The 18,929-nt window shown below is 38.6% G+C and overlaps 1 protein-coding gene across 1 annotated transcript in view; it reads right to left on the bottom strand.

Moving 5' to 3' along the window:
- Positions 1-17,431: 17,431 nt before the first annotated feature.
- Positions 17,432-18,929, bottom strand: part of LOC110837987 (SET domain-containing protein 9) — a 34,022-nt gene continuing 32,524 nt past the window's right edge. The window contains exon 9 of the mRNA XM_087356604.1: positions 17,432-18,241. The gene's annotated coding sequence lies outside the window, so the exon portion shown is untranslated. The remainder of the gene's footprint in view (positions 18,242-18,929) is intronic.

The raw sequence follows: 18,929 nt of genomic DNA, 5'->3' as shown, positions 1-18,929 counted from the left end.
GTTGGTCAAGTTTTTATAATGCAACCAACCCCCCCCCGAAGGGGGGGGGTTGGTTGCATTATAAAAACTTGAGTAAGATACTAAACCAACCCCCCCCGAAGGGGGGGGGGTTGGTTGCATTATAAAAACTTGAGTAAGATACTAAACCAACCCCCCCCGAAGGGGGGGGTTGGTTTAGTATCTTACTCAAGTTTTTTAAAATTTTGAGTGACCTTGACCTTGACCTTGACCTTGGGATTGGTTTTAGTATCTTACTCAAGTTTTTAAATTTTTGAATGACCTTGACCTTGACCTTGGGTGACTTGGTCAAGGTCAAGGTCAAGGTCATTCAAAAATTTAAAAACTTGAGTAAGATACTAAAACCAATCCCAAGGTCAAGGTCAAGGTCAAGGTCACTCAAAATTTTAAAAAACTTGAGTAAGATACTAAACCAACCCCCCCCTTCGGGGGGGGTTGGTTTAGTATCTTACTCAAGTTTTTATAATGCAACCAACCCCCCCCCTTCGGGGGGGGGTTGGTTGCATTATAAAAACTTGACCAACCCCCCCCTTCGGGGGGGGTTGGTCAAGTTTTTAAAACATGAGTAAGACACTCGACCAACCCCCCCCGAAGGGGGGGGTTGGTCGAGTGTCTTACTCATGTTTTAAAACTTATATTAATAAAAAGTCTATTGCAGGCTGGTGGATTTGAACCACCAACACTTCGAACCCTAAACTTAACAGTCTCATGTCTTAACCACTAGACTACCAGAGACTCTGCCCAGTTGCTGCTTCAATCTGCCTCATAATGTACTCCAAGGCAACTCTCACACAATGTAAGATATGAGGGAGTTTTAATAAAAAAATAAATCTATTGCAGGCTGGTGGATTTGAACCACGAACACTTGGAACCCTAAACTTAACAGTCTCATGTCTTAACCACTAGACCACCAGAGACTCTGCCCAGTTGCGGCTTCAATCTGCCTCATAATGTACTGCAAGGCAACTCTCACACAATGTAAGATATGAGGGAGTTTTAATAAAAAAATAAATCTATTGCAGGCTGGTGGATTTGAACCACGAACACTTGGAACCCTAAACTTAACAGTCTCATGTCTTAACCACTAGACCACCAGAGACTCTGCCCAGTTGCGGCTTCAATCTGCCTCATAATGTACTGCAAGGCAACTCTTACACAATGTAAGATATGAGGGAGTTTTAAACGGTGAACTGCCAACAGCTTCGTAGCCTAGTGGTTAAGGTTGTAGTGTATAATGATGTGTGTTCTGTGTTCAAATCCCCATGTATCCAATGTTTTCAGATTTAAACAGCAGCAGCAGCAGTACCAGCACAACAATATCAACAAAAATTAAATGCATGGGGGTGTGGGGGGGGAAAAGCTCTCAAAAAAATAAAAAAAAATAAAAAACTCTTTTGCATAATTTTTCAACATTTTATATCATTTTCTGTCATTTTCTATCATTTTCCATCTTATACTATTTTCGTTATAATCTATTTTCTTTTGCTCTCATCCTTTTGTTTTCTCTTTTCACTCTTCCTACCTACTCCATCATTTCATTATCTCTTTCTTCTCTAATTAAATCTTCACCTCTCACTGTTTCTTTCCTTCTTCAATCCACAAACATCCTGTTCGACGTCAGTGCTTCCTGACATCTTCCATGCTCCTCTACACACACACACACACACACACACTGCAAGCACGTCATTCCTGATCTTGAACCATAGAGCATGAAAGCAGGGCAAAATCAGAACATACGTGTGTGGCGAATTTCAGTATTTTGGAGTGACACTAAAAATTCACCTTCAATTTGGGTAATTTCTGCTGCCATTCAATTCACAACTTTGTGCCTTTCCATCGCCTGTCTAAAAACATAAATTTTAAGATCCACAATATAATACTTTACCTGTAGTTATGTACAGGTGTAACAATTGATCTCTGACACCAACGGGAAGACGCAGATCGAGTGTTTTTCAGAACGGGGTGCTGAGGAGGATAATATTTATACCTAAGAGGGATGAATTACTATGACACTGGTCAAAGTTGCATAATGAGGACCTTCTTTGTTGTACTTTTTCTCAAATATAATTAGACTGATCGAGTAAAGAAGGATTTAGATGGTCAGGTCACATATGGGATACCGGATTTAGGTGGGCAAATCAGAACAAAAGAGACTGCTGGGAAGACCTAAACGTAAGTGGGAAGATAATATTAAAATGGATGTCAGAGAAATATGTTGAAGTGTTGTGGTCTGGATTCAGGTAACAGGCCAGTGACAAGCTCTTGTGAACACAGTAATGAACCTTCAGGTTCCATAAAATGTGGGGAATTTCTTGAGTGCCAGAGAAACTTAACTGCTCGCTTCTAAGAAGGTCCCGGGCTCCATGAATTAATTAAGGTTACAACTCCTGCTTCATTCTCTGTTCTTTTCCATTTTTAATTCCTAAGAGCATTCAATTTACATGTTTTCACATACAAAACTCTTTTATTTTTTGTACTTTTTAATATATACATCAGCAAAAGTTCAGCACTTTTCAATTCTCATCTGAACCAACACATCTTAGACAGCTTCTGAATACACATTCTGAACTCATATTCCTCAGCGTTCTTTGTAATGTCATACATATGAAAAAATTTATTCTTCACTAAAAAGCACACACACCCCCTGATATCTTTTCCATCACTTCAAGTAATTTACAACGGTGAAGGCTGGAGAAACTTACTCCTCTTAACTTTGACTAACCCCTAATCTCAACTCACAAAATCCCTAGGCACAAAACTGTTCATGTACAAAGGCAGAAATGGGACAGTGAAAACTCTTTAATTGCTATTTGACATTAATTAGTTTACTGCTGAAAAATTGTTTCAAAACTGATACCCAGAACAATTGGGAAAGCGCCCTAACTTCTCTCTCTCTCTATACGTAGCATACTTTCTTAATGCCATTCATTCTCTATTATATTCTACTCCACTTATCAGACATCACATCTCATTTAATTGTTATTCAGTACCTACCTTCCCAAATGTACTTCACTTCAAAGGAGCAATATTTTTTATTTGCCACCTACAAAAGGACAGATTTTTAGGATACGTTGCACGACTCTTACCACATTACACTTCAACATCAAAACAACAATGCTGTAACAATGAACATTACAAGGCATTTCAAAGTTTACACTTGGCACAATACTAAACATACAACAATTATGCATTACAGACTCATATTAAAATCACTGAAACATGTTTACATATTAACAGCCTACTACATCTTTGTTAACAAACTTCCTTAATGCCATTCATTCTGCATAATATTCCAATCTGTGTATCCATCATCATTTCCCATTTATTTTGTATTCATTACATATCACTTTCTCTTTCTTCCCTCACATCATCAAATGCAGTGCACTTCAAGTGAGCAATTGTTGTCATTCATCACTAACATAAGGACAGAACTTTAGGATAGGTTGCATAACTCTCACCACCCTAAACCTGAGATTCAAAATGGCAGTGCCGTAACAATGGGCACTACAAGAAATTTCAAAGTTTCTTCTCAAATCCCAGCAGCACATGTACATTGCAGACTACAGTTAGAAACTCTGAAACATTTACATACTTACTGCCATACAGGTTCCCCTACTTCAATGCCTTATGTCATGATTAAAAAGAAGGCAATTTATGCCACCTCCAGGATGAGACGGTTACATTCCTGGCAAACAAGGTACTACAAAATTCTTGTGATTAACATACAGATAGTCTCATTTTGTGCTGAATTACACATCAAAACATCAGCAATATTTAATCTCACTGTTGGCTATACACATTTTCACAAGTAGCAGTACAAACCAGCACATAAGTGACACACACATTTCAAAATAAATACAGAAACACAACCTTTTTAAAATACATTATACAGGGCCAAGTTCCTAACTCTTTACACAAGCAAAACACATTACATCGCTTTATACACATTGTAACATGAAACACCAGTATCAGTAAGTTATTCCAGATACAGGAAATTATTACAGACAATACACTTATACATCATTTTCGTATTACGCCAAATTCAGTCACATATCACCCACCTCAGCTTACAGAGAACATATTTGTACATAAGTCATTTTGACCGTTACAGCAGATTGATTCCCGTATCACCCATCTTCATTTATGAAGAACAAAGTGAACATGAGCGATTGCTTAATATAATGGAGCAGCTCAACTCCATACTCTTCATGGAGCAAGTTGAAACAGCAACATCAAAATGTCTTCTTGGGATATAAGATAACTCTTCACCAGAACGCACAACTGGCAGCTGAAACAATCCGGCGAGAAACAACGGCAGTTTTCAAAATCAAATACAAACGCTTCTTATCGCAAAGGTAACGTGTATCGCGCTCAACGTAGCATAGGCACGGATTAAGGTATACAAATCGCATTACCCATCTGCAGGATCACCGCGACATCGTTCCAAAACAAACTCATCCGCACAAAGTGCCCAACACAATCCAGAAGCGCAATACGTCCTTTCTCAACATGCACTTCGATGCTCTTATATGAGAGTAATTCAAGCCCCCCACAAAACAAGTTCTTCAGAATTTCAATAAATACATTCTAGCACAAATTTCAGAGTACACAAAACTGCAGAAATATAAATCTTGTTCCAGTTTATCAATAACAAATGGCACATTCGTAATTTATGTTCACACATGATCTACCTACACACAACCAACAATTCTGCATCATGCAATTCAAATTAGCACAAATCATGCTATTCACTACTACTTCAACTGCATGCACTACTACTACAACAATACTCTAAATTCACGCAGAAATGGTCACAGCAAGAAAGACTTCATGAGTTACTCTTAGCCACATAAAACAATCCATGAATTATATTTCTTGATATGCAATCATGAAACTGATGACTTACTCAACACGGTTGTGTCACTTTTTGATTAAAACTTTGCTGCTCTGTGGGTCCTTAAGTAATTACTTCTTCTCATTCAACATTTTCAGTTGCTTCAAACACACATATGAAATTTTATGACATAATGGCCGGTCCCTATCAAAGTGGAAACGACTACAAACGAGGCAGTGATTACCTCATTCAATGTATTGTAATGGCATTTCAACCAGAGACCTATTAAAAGCATTAAATTAACGAACAGCCCTCTTTCAGGCCACTGTGTAGTTCAAATACTAATATTCTCTAACCACGCAAACATCAAATTAAAATATAAATATCGCTTTACAACGCCTACTGCAGGATGATGAATGCTAACATCACGTCCATATAGTAAGGACAGTAATAATATAATTGGGCAACACCAAAATAATTCAAGACTATGTTTTATGAATGTGCAACATAAATCAGTTTCCATTAAACAACTAAGAAATACTAATGTCAAAAAAGTAAGTATCCTAAAATTAATGTAATGATGTAGACGATATGTTTAAGATTTATCTCCATATTAAACTTTGCGTGTGTACCTTCAATATTTCATTACTTGCACTGTCAAACACCTAAAATTAAAAACTTTTTAATCATCAGTCACTTCAATGTATTAAATTCCACAAGAAATTTATTATTATTATTATTATTAAGTGTTCTGTCTTACAACAGGTCCATTGCTCTGCCCAAAAAGAGCTCTCCAGTTGTCCCTATTCTCGGCTTCTCGCTTTAATTCCTGGAACGTCATCTTCTTTCCTTGTTTAAGGTCGTCGGTTAGCTGTATCAATCGTCTTCCTAGTCCTCTCTTTCCTTCAACCTGGCCTTCGGTGATATCACTCAGTAATCCATTCCTTCTCATAATATGTCCCAGCCAGTTAGCTTTTTACCAGATGAAAATTGCAATGGTTTCAATAATCTGTTAAAACTACAAGTTGCGAGTTTACAACCTTATCAGTTGTAAAAGGTTGAGAAGTACAAGATACGCGCCACGCCTAATGGCTAATTGTCCATGAAAATTGCTGAATTCATTTGACTCCTGCAAGAGGGACAAACGCAGACTTCGCGGTGAACATGTAAGCCTCCTTTGTTTCCTTTCTGTGCCTGTAAGGAATGTGGGCCAACAAGATACCAATAATTGAGGGGATAGAATGAAATCTCAGGATACACGTAGCAGATACATAAACACTACAATGTCACATACCACAATATGTAGCTCAGTCACAAGCTGGACCACCAGTTTCATTCCCTCCAGAAGCGTGACCCATTTCACTTCTTACCAAAAGCTCTCTTCTCAGGGCAAGTTGGTTAGGGCCTGCAGCTGACCCCTCAGCTCCAAGTTGCGCAGGAGTAAAGAATGTCTCGTCTTCAACGTCAGACGAACAGGCAATTATGTTCCTCCAAAATGTTTGCAGACTTCATGAATGGTATAACACAAAATCAGGGCTCAATTCTTGCACCCACTCGGCCTTCACTTCTCTTTCACATCACAGATTACATTCTTCAGTCATTCACTGGTCTTCAGTCACCCGTTGTCCACTTGCATTATGCCCTGAACGTTGACTACCTGCCAATGGACAGCTTGGTCAGCCCCGTTACATCCGTGTCATCTGAACCACAGACAACTTGAAGTGCCCAATATGCAACTGCTGCCACCATGCCTCACACCCATAGCAACTCCACGACTGCACGAACCACATCTCGAGACGATGTTTCAAGGTGGGTGGCCCTTCTGTGTGGACACTGCCCCTGGAATTAGGAACATTTATGCAGGAAATTCTTCTTTGTGCATTGTATTATATAAAATATTGGTAAAAGATAGCTTGCCGGTGAAAATTCCAATATCAGAAACTTCTACAGCCATGACTAAAGGAGAACAAATATAATAATTAATCCAAGTACCTGAGAAGATATTATGAACATTATTAGTGAAAATTATTTCGATTATTTATGGTGTATGTATCAGTTTCATGAAACATATGCAAATACAGCAATAGGATTAGTAATATTAAAATTCCTTCTTGGTCTTCCTCCGTTACTTTCTCGCGGTGGAAACCAACCCAACACTTCGTTCACACATAGTTTGGACAAGTCTGTAACACATCAGTTATTTTGACTTTATACCACAACAAACAGAGTAGCTAAACTAATACCCTTTCTCTGATCACACGCTTTTGAATTTCATCTCGCATTGGTAGCAGTACTGATATTAAGAGAAGGCAATTTTAGTTCTAAACACTTGAACTCAGTCATTAATGCAGGAGATGCAACAGGAACACACATCTATGTCCTATGTTTCTCCTTATGGATACTAGAAATACACATGAATGTCAGGTGTAACAAAGTTGTTCCTGCATTTATTTTAAGATGGATGTCACCTGAAAACATCTTCAATAACTACACAACCTTCATTGATACACTACATTTTGTATGATATTGTATCTGCGTCATATTGTGATTTATTTAAATAGTATTAAAAATATATTAAAATTGGCCGTCAATCACAATATAAGATAATTAAAAGATTAAAATATCATTTTACGTTCCGTATCGAGTACTCGATTTACATGTGGAACATTTTACGACATGTTTCGGCTATATATAGCCATCATCAGGTGTTATGTTATAAACTTTTTAACTGAATTACTGATTTTTACTGATTTTTAAGATTTTTAGTTTTCATTTCTCTTATCATGTTCACGTCCTTCATATTGTATCTTCATCCGTTGTTGTGTCACATGTCACTAATATGATTGTATTTCGTAGTGATGCCAATGTTGTGTATATTGGACTGTGAAGTAAAGGTTTCAATACTATTAATATACATTTTGTATGAACCTTGGATAATACCAGTAATTATTCATGATGCAATGATGCATGAACCTACTCATGAGACGCTGTCGAGACGGGTAGCCGTGTTCTGCCGACTCTGTCCCTGAAATTTAAAACAGAGAAAACAATCTGAGAAATTGAAAGCATTGCTATTGAAAACTATTTTAATTACTTATGAAATATTGTTAAATTTCATGAAACATTGAAAAGAAACATGTGCTCATTAATATTAAAATTCTCCACCCATCCACTGACCTTCCAGTCGTCTCCCTGCCACTATCCTGGACCTCTTCTATCCCTCCACCTCTTGATGGTCTTCCTGGTAGCAAACAACCCAGCACTTCCTTCAGACATACATTGGATATGGCTGTAACATATCAATTGGTTTGTCTCCATGAACAGAATTTTTCAGAACTAATTCCTCTCCTCTTATTACAGGCTTTGGGATTTTGTCTTCACTTGAAACTTTGGCTGATCACCAAGAAAGCAATTTTAACTTATTACACTTACTCCTAACTACTTGAACGAGTCCTTCATTCAGGAGACAAGAGAAAAATACTTGTGGCACTAGAAATAAAGCATTCTTTACATCAGACCATTGAATGGTGAGTATATTATTATTATTATTATTAAGTGTTCTGTCTTACGACAGGTCCATTGCTCTGCCCAAACAGAGCTCTCCAGTTGTCCCTATTCTCGGCTTCTCGCTTTAATTCCTGGAACGTCATCTTCTTTCCTTGTTTAAGGTCGTCGGTTAGCTGTATCAATCTTCTTCCTAGTCCTCTCTTTCCTTCAACCTGGCCTTCGGTGATATCACTCAGTAACCCATTCCTTCTCATAATATGTCCCAGCCAGTTAGCTTTCCTTCGTGTAATCGCCTGCAGAATGCTTCTTTGTTCGTTGACTCTCCTCAATACTTCTTCGTTGGTCACTCGATCCGTCCACCTGATCTTCTCTAATCTTCTCCAACACCACATTTCGAAACTCTCCAGGTATTTCTGTTCCTTCTTCCTGAGTGTCCAAGTCTCTGCTCCATACGTAACACTTCACTAGTTTCTTCTTCATCTCCAAGCCCAACTTGCTAGTGAGAAGTATCCTCTTCTTGACGAAAGCTGCCTTGGCCATGGCTAACCTTGCTTTTACTTCCTTGGTGCATAGGGCGTCCGTCGTGACTATGCTTCCCAAGTACTTGAAATGCTCCACATTCTCCATCTGTTGGTTTCCAGTTACAACGTTGAATGCTTCTGCTCTTGGTGCTATCCTCATTACCTTTGATTTTTCAATGTTGATTTCCATTCCATACTCTCTACCTGTTTCCACTAACTTGTCCATCATGTTGTGTAACTCCTCCTCTTCCTTCGCCAATACTACTAAGTCATATGCATACTTTACAGTCTTTATCACTCTTCCTCCAATTTTGAAGTCTCCTGTTCCCTCCAAAGGTTCCTTGGCAAGCCATTCCCCGTACAGGTTAAAAAGAATTGGTGATAAGCAGCATCCCTGTCTTACACCTGTACCAATCTCAACGCTGTTGGTGTCTCTAGTGAGTATATCAAACATTTTTGTAAGTTTCGTGATACGTGCCATTCAAACTTTTCTTTGTAGCTAAACTGAGTTTATTGATACCCTACATTTGATAAGAATTTCGTATACTAAAAGAATGTCTCCTAAAGTTAAATCACAGGCTTAAGTGAATTCTATACATTACCCACGTACTGTCTCACTTTCTATGCCTTTTGTGGTTGCTATGGCATTTGAGTAGCTGATTTTGAATGACTGCCTCTGGAAGAAAAAATTTAATTCATCACAATATGTCCTTTACACACAGGAACACTACATAAGGTGGGAATCTGAACTCATGCTTTGAAAAAGACCCACGGGGAATAAAATGCGAATAGTACTAATTTAGGACCACCTACAAAAATGATGTACGAGGCGATCTCTACTTTCTTCACACATCCTCCTTCAAAATCTCCCACTGACTCCAAAGGCTTTCAAATTCTTGGGGGGCTCATTGCATAAAACAAATCCACTTCATGTTCCACTATGCACACTCACCAGTCACTTCTGATTGGTTGCCTCTTCCTAGCAGACAGGCCCCACCAACGTTCGCAAATACCCATCAACATGGCCTGATGTCGGAATCTCTGAAATACTTTGAAAACAGCCCCAGGCAAAGAATATGTCCTGTGTGCGTCAATACAGCAACTTTACTTGACAGCTTGGAGCACAAAAAATATAAAATGCATAAAAGAGTACAAATAACAAGACAACGTCAAAAGGAATTACACTCAATGTAAATAAGGGAACATTTTCATAGTAAGAATATAATTAATATCAATTTTACTCTCTATCATATTTAATTAACAGGGAATTAAAGAAGCAAGAAATGCAATATGAACATGCAATGAATATACCATATCAAAATATTGGAATTTAAACAACAATACATGTAAAAAAGAACACAGTTAAATAAGCAATATATACAACAAATCTGAATACATATTTAAGTACACAACAGCAGAACACAGAATGCCCAGAACGCAAATGATAATGGCCCGATGGCATGTTTCCACTGAAACACATGAACACAAGAATTAGATCAGGTTTCTTCGAAGCCTCGTAGTAACAAGTACTGTAACCTCTCTTCTGTAGTATCTCATGGCTCCCTGAAACTTCAAAGCTCCTGCAAAACATTCTGGAACAAAAATTACGCTCATCACAGAAATCAACTCACTTCGCATTCCACCAGGCATGCTCATTTTCCTGCCACTTCAGACTCGTTGCCTTGGAAACGCCAATAAATGTGGCCGGCCTGTGAGGGAATTCCTGAAATCAAGGTTTTAAAACACTCCCAGACAAACATATCTCGTGTGCATCGAGATACTAGCCTTAAGATGAAACTAGTGTTATAATTGGCATGAAATAATACAACAGAATCAGCACATGCATATCAAATTCACAACAAAGGAAGAAAAACATCAAAATGAAGTACATTCAACATATACATGTAATACAAATAAGCCAAGCATTTGCACTGTAAGAATACAATTAATGTCAATTTTAATTAATTTTACTTTGTATCACAATTAATGGGGAATTAGAGAAGCAAGAAATGCAATGTGAACATACAACGAATAAACCATAACAAGATATTAGAATTGCTATAATAAGTGTACAAATAACAGCACAATAAATAAGACTTACAACAAATCTGAATACATATTTAAGTACACAACAGCAGAACACAGAATGCCCAGAACGCAAATGATAATGGCCTGATGGCATGTTTGCACTGAAACACATGAACACAAGAATTAGATCAGGTTTCTTCGAAGCCTCGTAGTAACAAGTACTGTAACCTCTCTTCTCTAGTATTTCATGGCTCCCTGAAACTTCAAAGCTCCTGCAGCGCATTCTGGAATAAAAATTACACTCGTCAGAGAAACAGGTCACTTTGCATTCCACCTGGCATGCTCATTTCCCTCTCCATTCAGATTGGTTGCCTCTTCCCAGCAGATGGAAATACATCAACAGGCAGATGTGGTACAGATTACATATCTGCAATGGACACACAGAAAATGGTATTTTATGAACAATTAACAGGAAGTTTAATCAATTTTATACAATTCAACAGTGAAAAAACACGACAAAAATTCAATATGAACACATACATCATTGCAACAGATAGGACAATTAAGAAAAATAAATTAAAATAGCATCACATGTAGGCCGTACGTAGTAACTCAGTGGCATAAATGAGATGTTTACAAACATAACCTTCAATAATTATCTGTACTTTAACAGGTATAGAAAATATAAAGAAAATGTGATGTAAAATGCTATGCAGCGCACACACAACACATACAAGTGGAATTATCTATAATTAAGAGCATGTTTAAAGTATTCTGTCACATTTCAATAATGTGGGAGTACATAACAAAGAAATGCAATATGAGCATGTATCAATCAACAAACAGGCCAATTCATAACGTCACATAGGCTGCATGCATAAACAACAGAATTGCGTACAAAACACACAACCAGCCTGAGTATATTTTCAGTTGGAGAAAAGCACAAAAATTAGTAATTAAAGAAAGCAAACAATGGCACATGTGGACTGAAGCATGTAAATAAATGGGCATGGGCTTCAAGTGACCATTAACTGATCTTTTGTGGTTCCTTTTCTTCTAACCTACCAGCAGCCCCCAGCCAAGATCTCATGACAATCGTCCGATTTCGCTAAATGACTGACAAATGTCAAACTCATGAAAAGCTCTTTATTAAAGAGCTTTCATTGGTGGCCATGATCATGGCCTCCCTGTAGACCCCTGGGTCGATCTAGAGGATTGACCTCTTTACTTGGGGTATTGCCCTTCGACCTGGGCCTTGTAAGCACCCTGGTCAGAGCCTCCTTAAACTTGGGTAGTGTCATGTACCCCAGTTTTCATATGCCCCTGGTACCATCTTAGCTCTCTCTGGCATTCCAGACACGCAGTCTCTGCCAAATGTTGCCTGTCGACCAGAAGGCCACAAGGCTATAAACTGTTTATCACATTCTGCCATGGGTCTGCTGCAAATGCCAGCTCTCTGTGGTGGTATGCCAGAAATACTGACTCCCTGCTGAGAATGACCAGCTTTAAAATGGAGACTCCATATCACAGAACTTTTCTGGTAGTTTTCTGACAACTGGTGGGCTTCTGCCTCCGGTTGTCTTTTAAACTTTCCCAGGCTGGCTGATACTGAGAGCAGACTAAGGCGGCAGTGCCCTGAAGGGATCCTTTGGGCCATGCAGCCCTCAGCAGGATACCTCACACCTTGGCTTCGGTGGACCAGAGCCCTGTTAGCCGTCCGAGGACGTTACCCCCCTCCGCGACGTGGACGCCAAGGGTTGGATTTTGGAGGGGACTAAAGCATGCAAAAGACCAATATTAATCCTGGTTTCTTTGAAGTCTATAGAAAGCTTAATACTGTTACCGATTTTGTCCAATACTTCATGATTCCTTCCACGTCCATGGCTCCATAATCAGAACACATGCAGGTGGAAAATTGTAATTCTCTTCCATTATCTTCTTTAATTCATTTGTCCACAGTTATCAACTTGCACCACTCAGGAAACCACTTCAACCATGAACTAGAACAAATAAGACATTTACAATCATGTTGATATTCATTTATAATTGTCCTCCAACACCTCCTCAAACTTACATCTACCTATATTTAACTTTGTACTGTGATTCGGCCCTCCGTTCAGGACCCGAAACGTGTTTTCTACGTCGTTCCTTCCAGATCAGCCTCCTGTAGCAGCGTCTAATGGAGCTGCGTGTTTCTGTTTGCGGTATTTGCGTTTCGACCCAGTATTTTAGCAGCTGACATGTCCAATTCAGACTTTACAGATGGCGGATTCTGAAACAAAGTTTAACACCCATTTTGATAATTACCGTGGCCGAGACTATTCTTAACTGCAAACGCATACGACAATGAGATTACACGGTTCGCACTGCGGGTTCCGATTAAACAGATTTTAATAGGGCTAACTACATTAAATCAATCGTCGCTTTACGAAATGTTTCTCAGACTAACTTTAATAACGAAGCGCGTACCCTTCATCCGAAAGCGAACTCACCCGGAATCTTTCGACAGATTAATTAACTCTCTTGATGCCTCCCTCATTTCCCTCACCATCTTTACTCCAGTCCCCACAAAATGCGCTTTAATCTATCTGGATGCCTTGGAATGAATTATGCCAAGGGAAAGGATTGAGGGGAAAACATGTGTTTTCCTATTGCGTTTTGGACTTAATTCTACGTTGTTTACTTTTTTTGTAGCGTACTTAATCATCGTTTTATTTCTGGTGCAAATACATTTTATTTCGGGCAATAAGATGGCTGATTTCTAATTTTTTTGGTATTTCGGAAACGTAACCCCCTCCCCAACTTTAACACTGCTTTTATGGGTAAACAGCGACAAGCTTTAAGATCGTCTGAAGGTTCCTTAGAGCCTGAAATTTCATCGATATTCTGAATCCAACGAGAATGCTGTACAATACACGTGTCCTTACTGAAAATCGGCTATATTGAAGTTTATAAATCACGGACGTACTGTCCCATTGTATGCCCCATTCTAACTGCAAAGTAACCAGGGCCTGATCTATTACGTCGCAATCCAGCTGGGATCTCACTCAGACCTCGTCTGCGTAGGAAGTCGGCCTTGAGAGAAAAATGGGTCGAATTGCGTACGAAATTCATTCCACGATAATTGAAGCTGTTGTCCTTTTTTAATAATTAGGCACAGTAATAATTTATTTCGCTGCTGTGGCAATTAATCACTAATCCAAACAAAAATTATGTGGGCTACAGAACGTAATGTTTAAAGACAGAAAAATGATCAACACCCAGCGATTTATCTTCAAAAGGACAAGCCTGAAGTCCGTTGCTAAGCTCGACATATTCTAACCTAACACGGTTAACCTCGTGTACACCTAATGAGTGAAACTTCTAGTTCAATAAATGAAGGGTCGGCGAATTCCTTGACCGCTAAGCTACCATCAGCTTTTGCAGAACGGCTCTGTACCATGTATTTAGTTAATATTAGGAAATAAAGAAACTATTAGTAAATCTACAAATATAAAATTCAATAAAATCTCCGCATGGACTGACCTTCCATTTTACTCTGAAAGGAAATTGCTCTGCATTTCTACGCATCAGCTTACCTCGTCACAGCAACGCCGGAAACAAAGTGAAAGGACGTTCTTTTCTCGAAGAACCACTGACGTAATTAAATGAATGTAGTGGGGGAATGAGGGGTTAGGGGTGGAAGTAAAGAACAGGTTGTGGGCCAAGAAGAAGCAAACACAGGCAGAAGTATGAGGACGTACAGGGTGTCTACAAGGTTTCATTCCCCAATCTCTATATCTGTGTCTCTTTTCGGTGATTTCTAGCTTGTGGATGAGCGTTCTCAGCAGCATTTACAAAATCTTCGTCACCAGAGGCTCGCACACACAACGCAAGAAATACTTGACTGTCCCACACTTGAGGTGGATGTCCAATTTCGACAAGCTGGAACTCCTTTACCTGGTAGAAATTGTTTCCCGTATGCCTACCATTCTATTTCGTTATTTTCTGCTTCTGTTACAAGATTATTAGCAACGTAAGCACACGTAACTGTAGGAAGTTATGCAGAGTTTCCTACTAGTTATCTGCGCTACTGCTTTACCGGTGCTGCACCCTAGTAGCCAAATCCTTCATTATGATTTAATATCCCGTCTTATACTCTGAATATCTAGAGCAGTGTGTCAGTGCACCACATCCAGGCTGAGATCGCTTGTAACCAGACCCACAAAATGATTTATTACTTTGTTACTAGTTACTTCAAGCTCATTTGTTTTAATTATTCTGAAAGATTTCAAAAATTAATGCGATTCTTTTCCTGTCTGCTTCTATTCAAAAGAGTTTTTTGTTATTTCTTTTGAAAATTTTTGGAATGTCTTTGGGTTTTTTAGGGTTTTCCCCCCACAGCAAATGATACAAAATGATAGAAAATGTTGTAAAAAAATTCAAAAGAGTGTTATATATTAATTGTATTTTTCTAGGGGTTTGGCCCCCCAACACAATCATCCAACATCTAATATTAGCATATACTGCTGTGCTCGAACTGCTGCAATCGCTATAGAAATCTGAAAACATAGCATACATGGGGATTCGAACACAGAACACTTCATACAACAACAACTTAGCACTAGTACCTTAACCACTACGCTACCGAGCTCATGCCAGTTCAAGTTTTAAAACTTCCTCATATCGTACAATATGCATAGATGACTTATCAACAAGTTTTAAACAACATTATGACGTCATGTCTGGTGGTCTAGGGGTTAAGGCGCTGGGCTATTAACTGTAGGGTTTGGTAAGGCGGTGGTTCGAATCCCACTGCCAGCATTATTTTTTTTTATGTAAATTATTTATTAGTAATTTAATTATTTAAAACGCAACACACCTCCAAATGCCATAGATTTTTAGTATTTAAATTTATTATCTTAATTAAATTGATAAAACGCAACGTTATAACACGTTAGTTTAGTGTCTTACTTGACTAACCACTTGGTCAAGTTTTTAAAACACAACCAACTCCCCCTTCGGGGGAGTTGGTTGTGTTTTAAAAACTTGAAGTAAGACACTAAACTAACCCCCCCGAAGGGGGGGTTAGTTTAGTGTCTTACTCAAGTGTCGGTTAAAAGACTTGACTAACCACTTGGTCAAGTTTTTAAAACACAACCAACTCCCCCGAAGGGGGAGTTGGTTGTGTTTTAAAAACTTGAGTAAGACACTAAACTAACTAGTTTAGTGTCTTACTCAAGTGTCGGTTAAAGGACTTGACTAACCACTTGGTTGTGTTTTAAAAACTTGAAGTAAGACACTAAACTAACCCCCCCGAAGGGGGGGTTAGTTTAGTGTCTTACTCAAGTGTCGGTTAAAAGACTTGACTAACCACTTGGTCAAGTTTTTAAAACACAACCAACTCCCCCTTCGGGGGAGTTGGTTGTGTTTTAAAAACTTGAGTAAGACACTAAACTAATCCCCCCGAAGGGGGGATTAGTTTAGTGTCTTACTCAAGTGTCGGTTAAAAGACTTGACTAACCACTTGGTCAAGTTTTTAAAACACAACCAACTCCCCCTTCGGGGGAGTTGGTTGTGTTTTAAAAACTTGAGTAAGACACTAAACTAATCCCCCCTTCGGGGGGATTAGTTTAGTGTCTTACTCAAGTTTCGGTTAAAAGACTTGACTTTGGTCAAGTTTTTAAAATGCAACCAACTCCCGCTTGAGTTTAGTGTCTTTACTCAAGTGCTTAAAATTCCACATTTGTTCACACTCTTCCTAGTAGATGGCGCAGGAGTTCAGTCTTCTCCTTATTAGTTTATGTACTTGCTAGTAGATGGCGAGGGAGTTCACTTATCTCTTTATTAGTTCATGCCCTTGTCAGTAGATGGCGGGGCAGTTCACTTTTCTCTTCACTAGTTCATGTCCTTACTATCAGATGGCGCGGCAGTTCACTTATCTTTTCATTAGTTCATGCCCCTACTAGTAGATGGCGCGACAATTCACTTTTCTTCTTATTAGTTAATTCCCTCGATAATAGATGGCGAGGCAATTTACTTATTATTACATTAGTTCATTCCGTTGCTAATAGATAGAGGTAGTTCACTTTCTAATAATATTATCAGCGATTTTGCAGTGCATTTGTGGTCAAATTGTGAACTACCTCTGGAACCAAAGTAACATAGCTGTATTACATTTCCAGCTATATGTACAAAGAGACGCCATTTAAAATATTCTTCTTGGTATCCAGGCACAATGTATCGGGTACACGTGTCTGTAGGAAGTTATGCAGTTTCCTACTAGTTGTTTGTTCTACTGTTTTTGCGGTTCAGCACCCTAGCAGCGAAATCATTCATTCTGATTTAATATCCCGTCTTATATTATACAGAGACTGAGAATAACAACGTTACCTTCTCTTCTGGCCTCAATCTTGGAATGTGCTGAGTCTTGCAAAGGAGGATATTTATCATTGATATCATAGTTTTAACTTATTGATAAATTATATTGTACATAATAATACATTACAATATGCATTGGAAATAGATTTAAAACACACAAACATATTGGAACAAATTATTTTTATAATCCCTTATTTTGATACAATCTTCCATCCTCAGTTCATCTCCTTATGAATTATTCATTTTAATGTACTTTTGGGTACATAATCCACATTCTACACAATATTCTTAGAGAGAGTTGTATTTAGTGGCAAGTCACAAATGGTGGTGAAGAAATCTTAAACTGTACCTAACTTGTGTAAATATAAAATGGCATGAGAATGAACCCATTAGCCCATCTTGTTTAGATCCAACGAAGCTACAGTGATGTGTGACTTCAGACACTGTTGTCTGTTTCAAAATCCAAAATATATCTTATAAATATTGTTCAGTAATTACTACCACCGCACAGCTTACCTTATGTTGCGTTTCCCTACCTAATCGTTTCATATAATTTCAGACAGCAAGAATTCCTGGTCTCCATCTACAGATCTTCAAGGCATGAGTGGGAGGGTGATAAAGATCCATGTATTCTGAGGCTTTGCCATTACATGGGATTGAGTGATTGGCTTAAAACTCTCGGCTCCTTTTACCTTGGGTAATGCAACCACACTAGCCCTTGGATTGTATGTCAGTGGTGACCAGACATTGTAGTGAAATGCACAGTGCCTGCAGCAAGGACTGAATGCTAACAAACACAATCAAATTTTAATTTATTTTCTCTGTTGGAGTGAATAAGCAGATAAAATTATTCAGTGTCTTAGTGGTCAGAACCCCTATTTTGTATTCGAGAGGTCACACATCAAAATCTTGGCTCACAGACCAGCTGCCCTCACCAAGGTTCTTCATGAGTTTTCTCAGTCCCTCCAGGAATCTGCCAGGATAGTGCATTAAATTAGGCCATGACCACTTCCATACATCTTCTTTCAAATTCATTCTATCATTCGATGAAATGGAGAATGTAACTTCTCCCGCCACTTTGTCTACTTTCTTCTATCATCAGGGTATTACACTTCATTATTTTCAAACATTTAGTTTTGCGATTCTTACTCTATTTGGGTGCCAAACTTAGTTTCCATCTGAGGGGCAGAACGCAGACTGAGTGTGTTTGAGAACAGGAAGGATGCTGAGGAGAGAACATTTGGACCTGAGAGAGATGAAGTTAAAGGAGGCTGGGAAAAACTGGATAATGAGAAATTCCAAAGTTTTGGTTGGATACCGTGAAAGAAAGCGTCCATTTAGAAGACAGAGGCGCATATGTTCCATGTATGAAACCTTCATGACACATTTCAAACAGACGCACCAAACTTGCAATAATCTACGTGCGTCACACCTGTGCAAATTGAGAACCTGCTGTGTTAACACAAACAGGCTGTATTAGCTGAAGTATTGCATCAAACCACCTGTACAAGGGTGTAGTATAGTCTTGACAAATCCAAAAGGGCCAATAATATGAACACTCGCTAAAGAAACGGCAATTGAAAATAATGGGGGCAATATTATCTGACATTAACCAATTGAAGCCAAAGCTAATCTAAGCAATATTCAAGTTTTCAGTCCAT

This window comes from Zootermopsis nevadensis, unplaced genomic scaffold, assembly GCF_977971745.1.
Source record: "Zootermopsis nevadensis isolate Lab colony 2312 unplaced genomic scaffold, Znev_1.0 Znev_ptg000027l, whole genome shotgun sequence".
Taxonomy (NCBI): domain Eukaryota; kingdom Metazoa; phylum Arthropoda; class Insecta; order Blattodea; family Termopsidae; genus Zootermopsis; species Zootermopsis nevadensis.
Note: the sequence above shows the minus strand (reverse complement) of the source record. Positions and strands in the feature narration are given on the sequence as shown.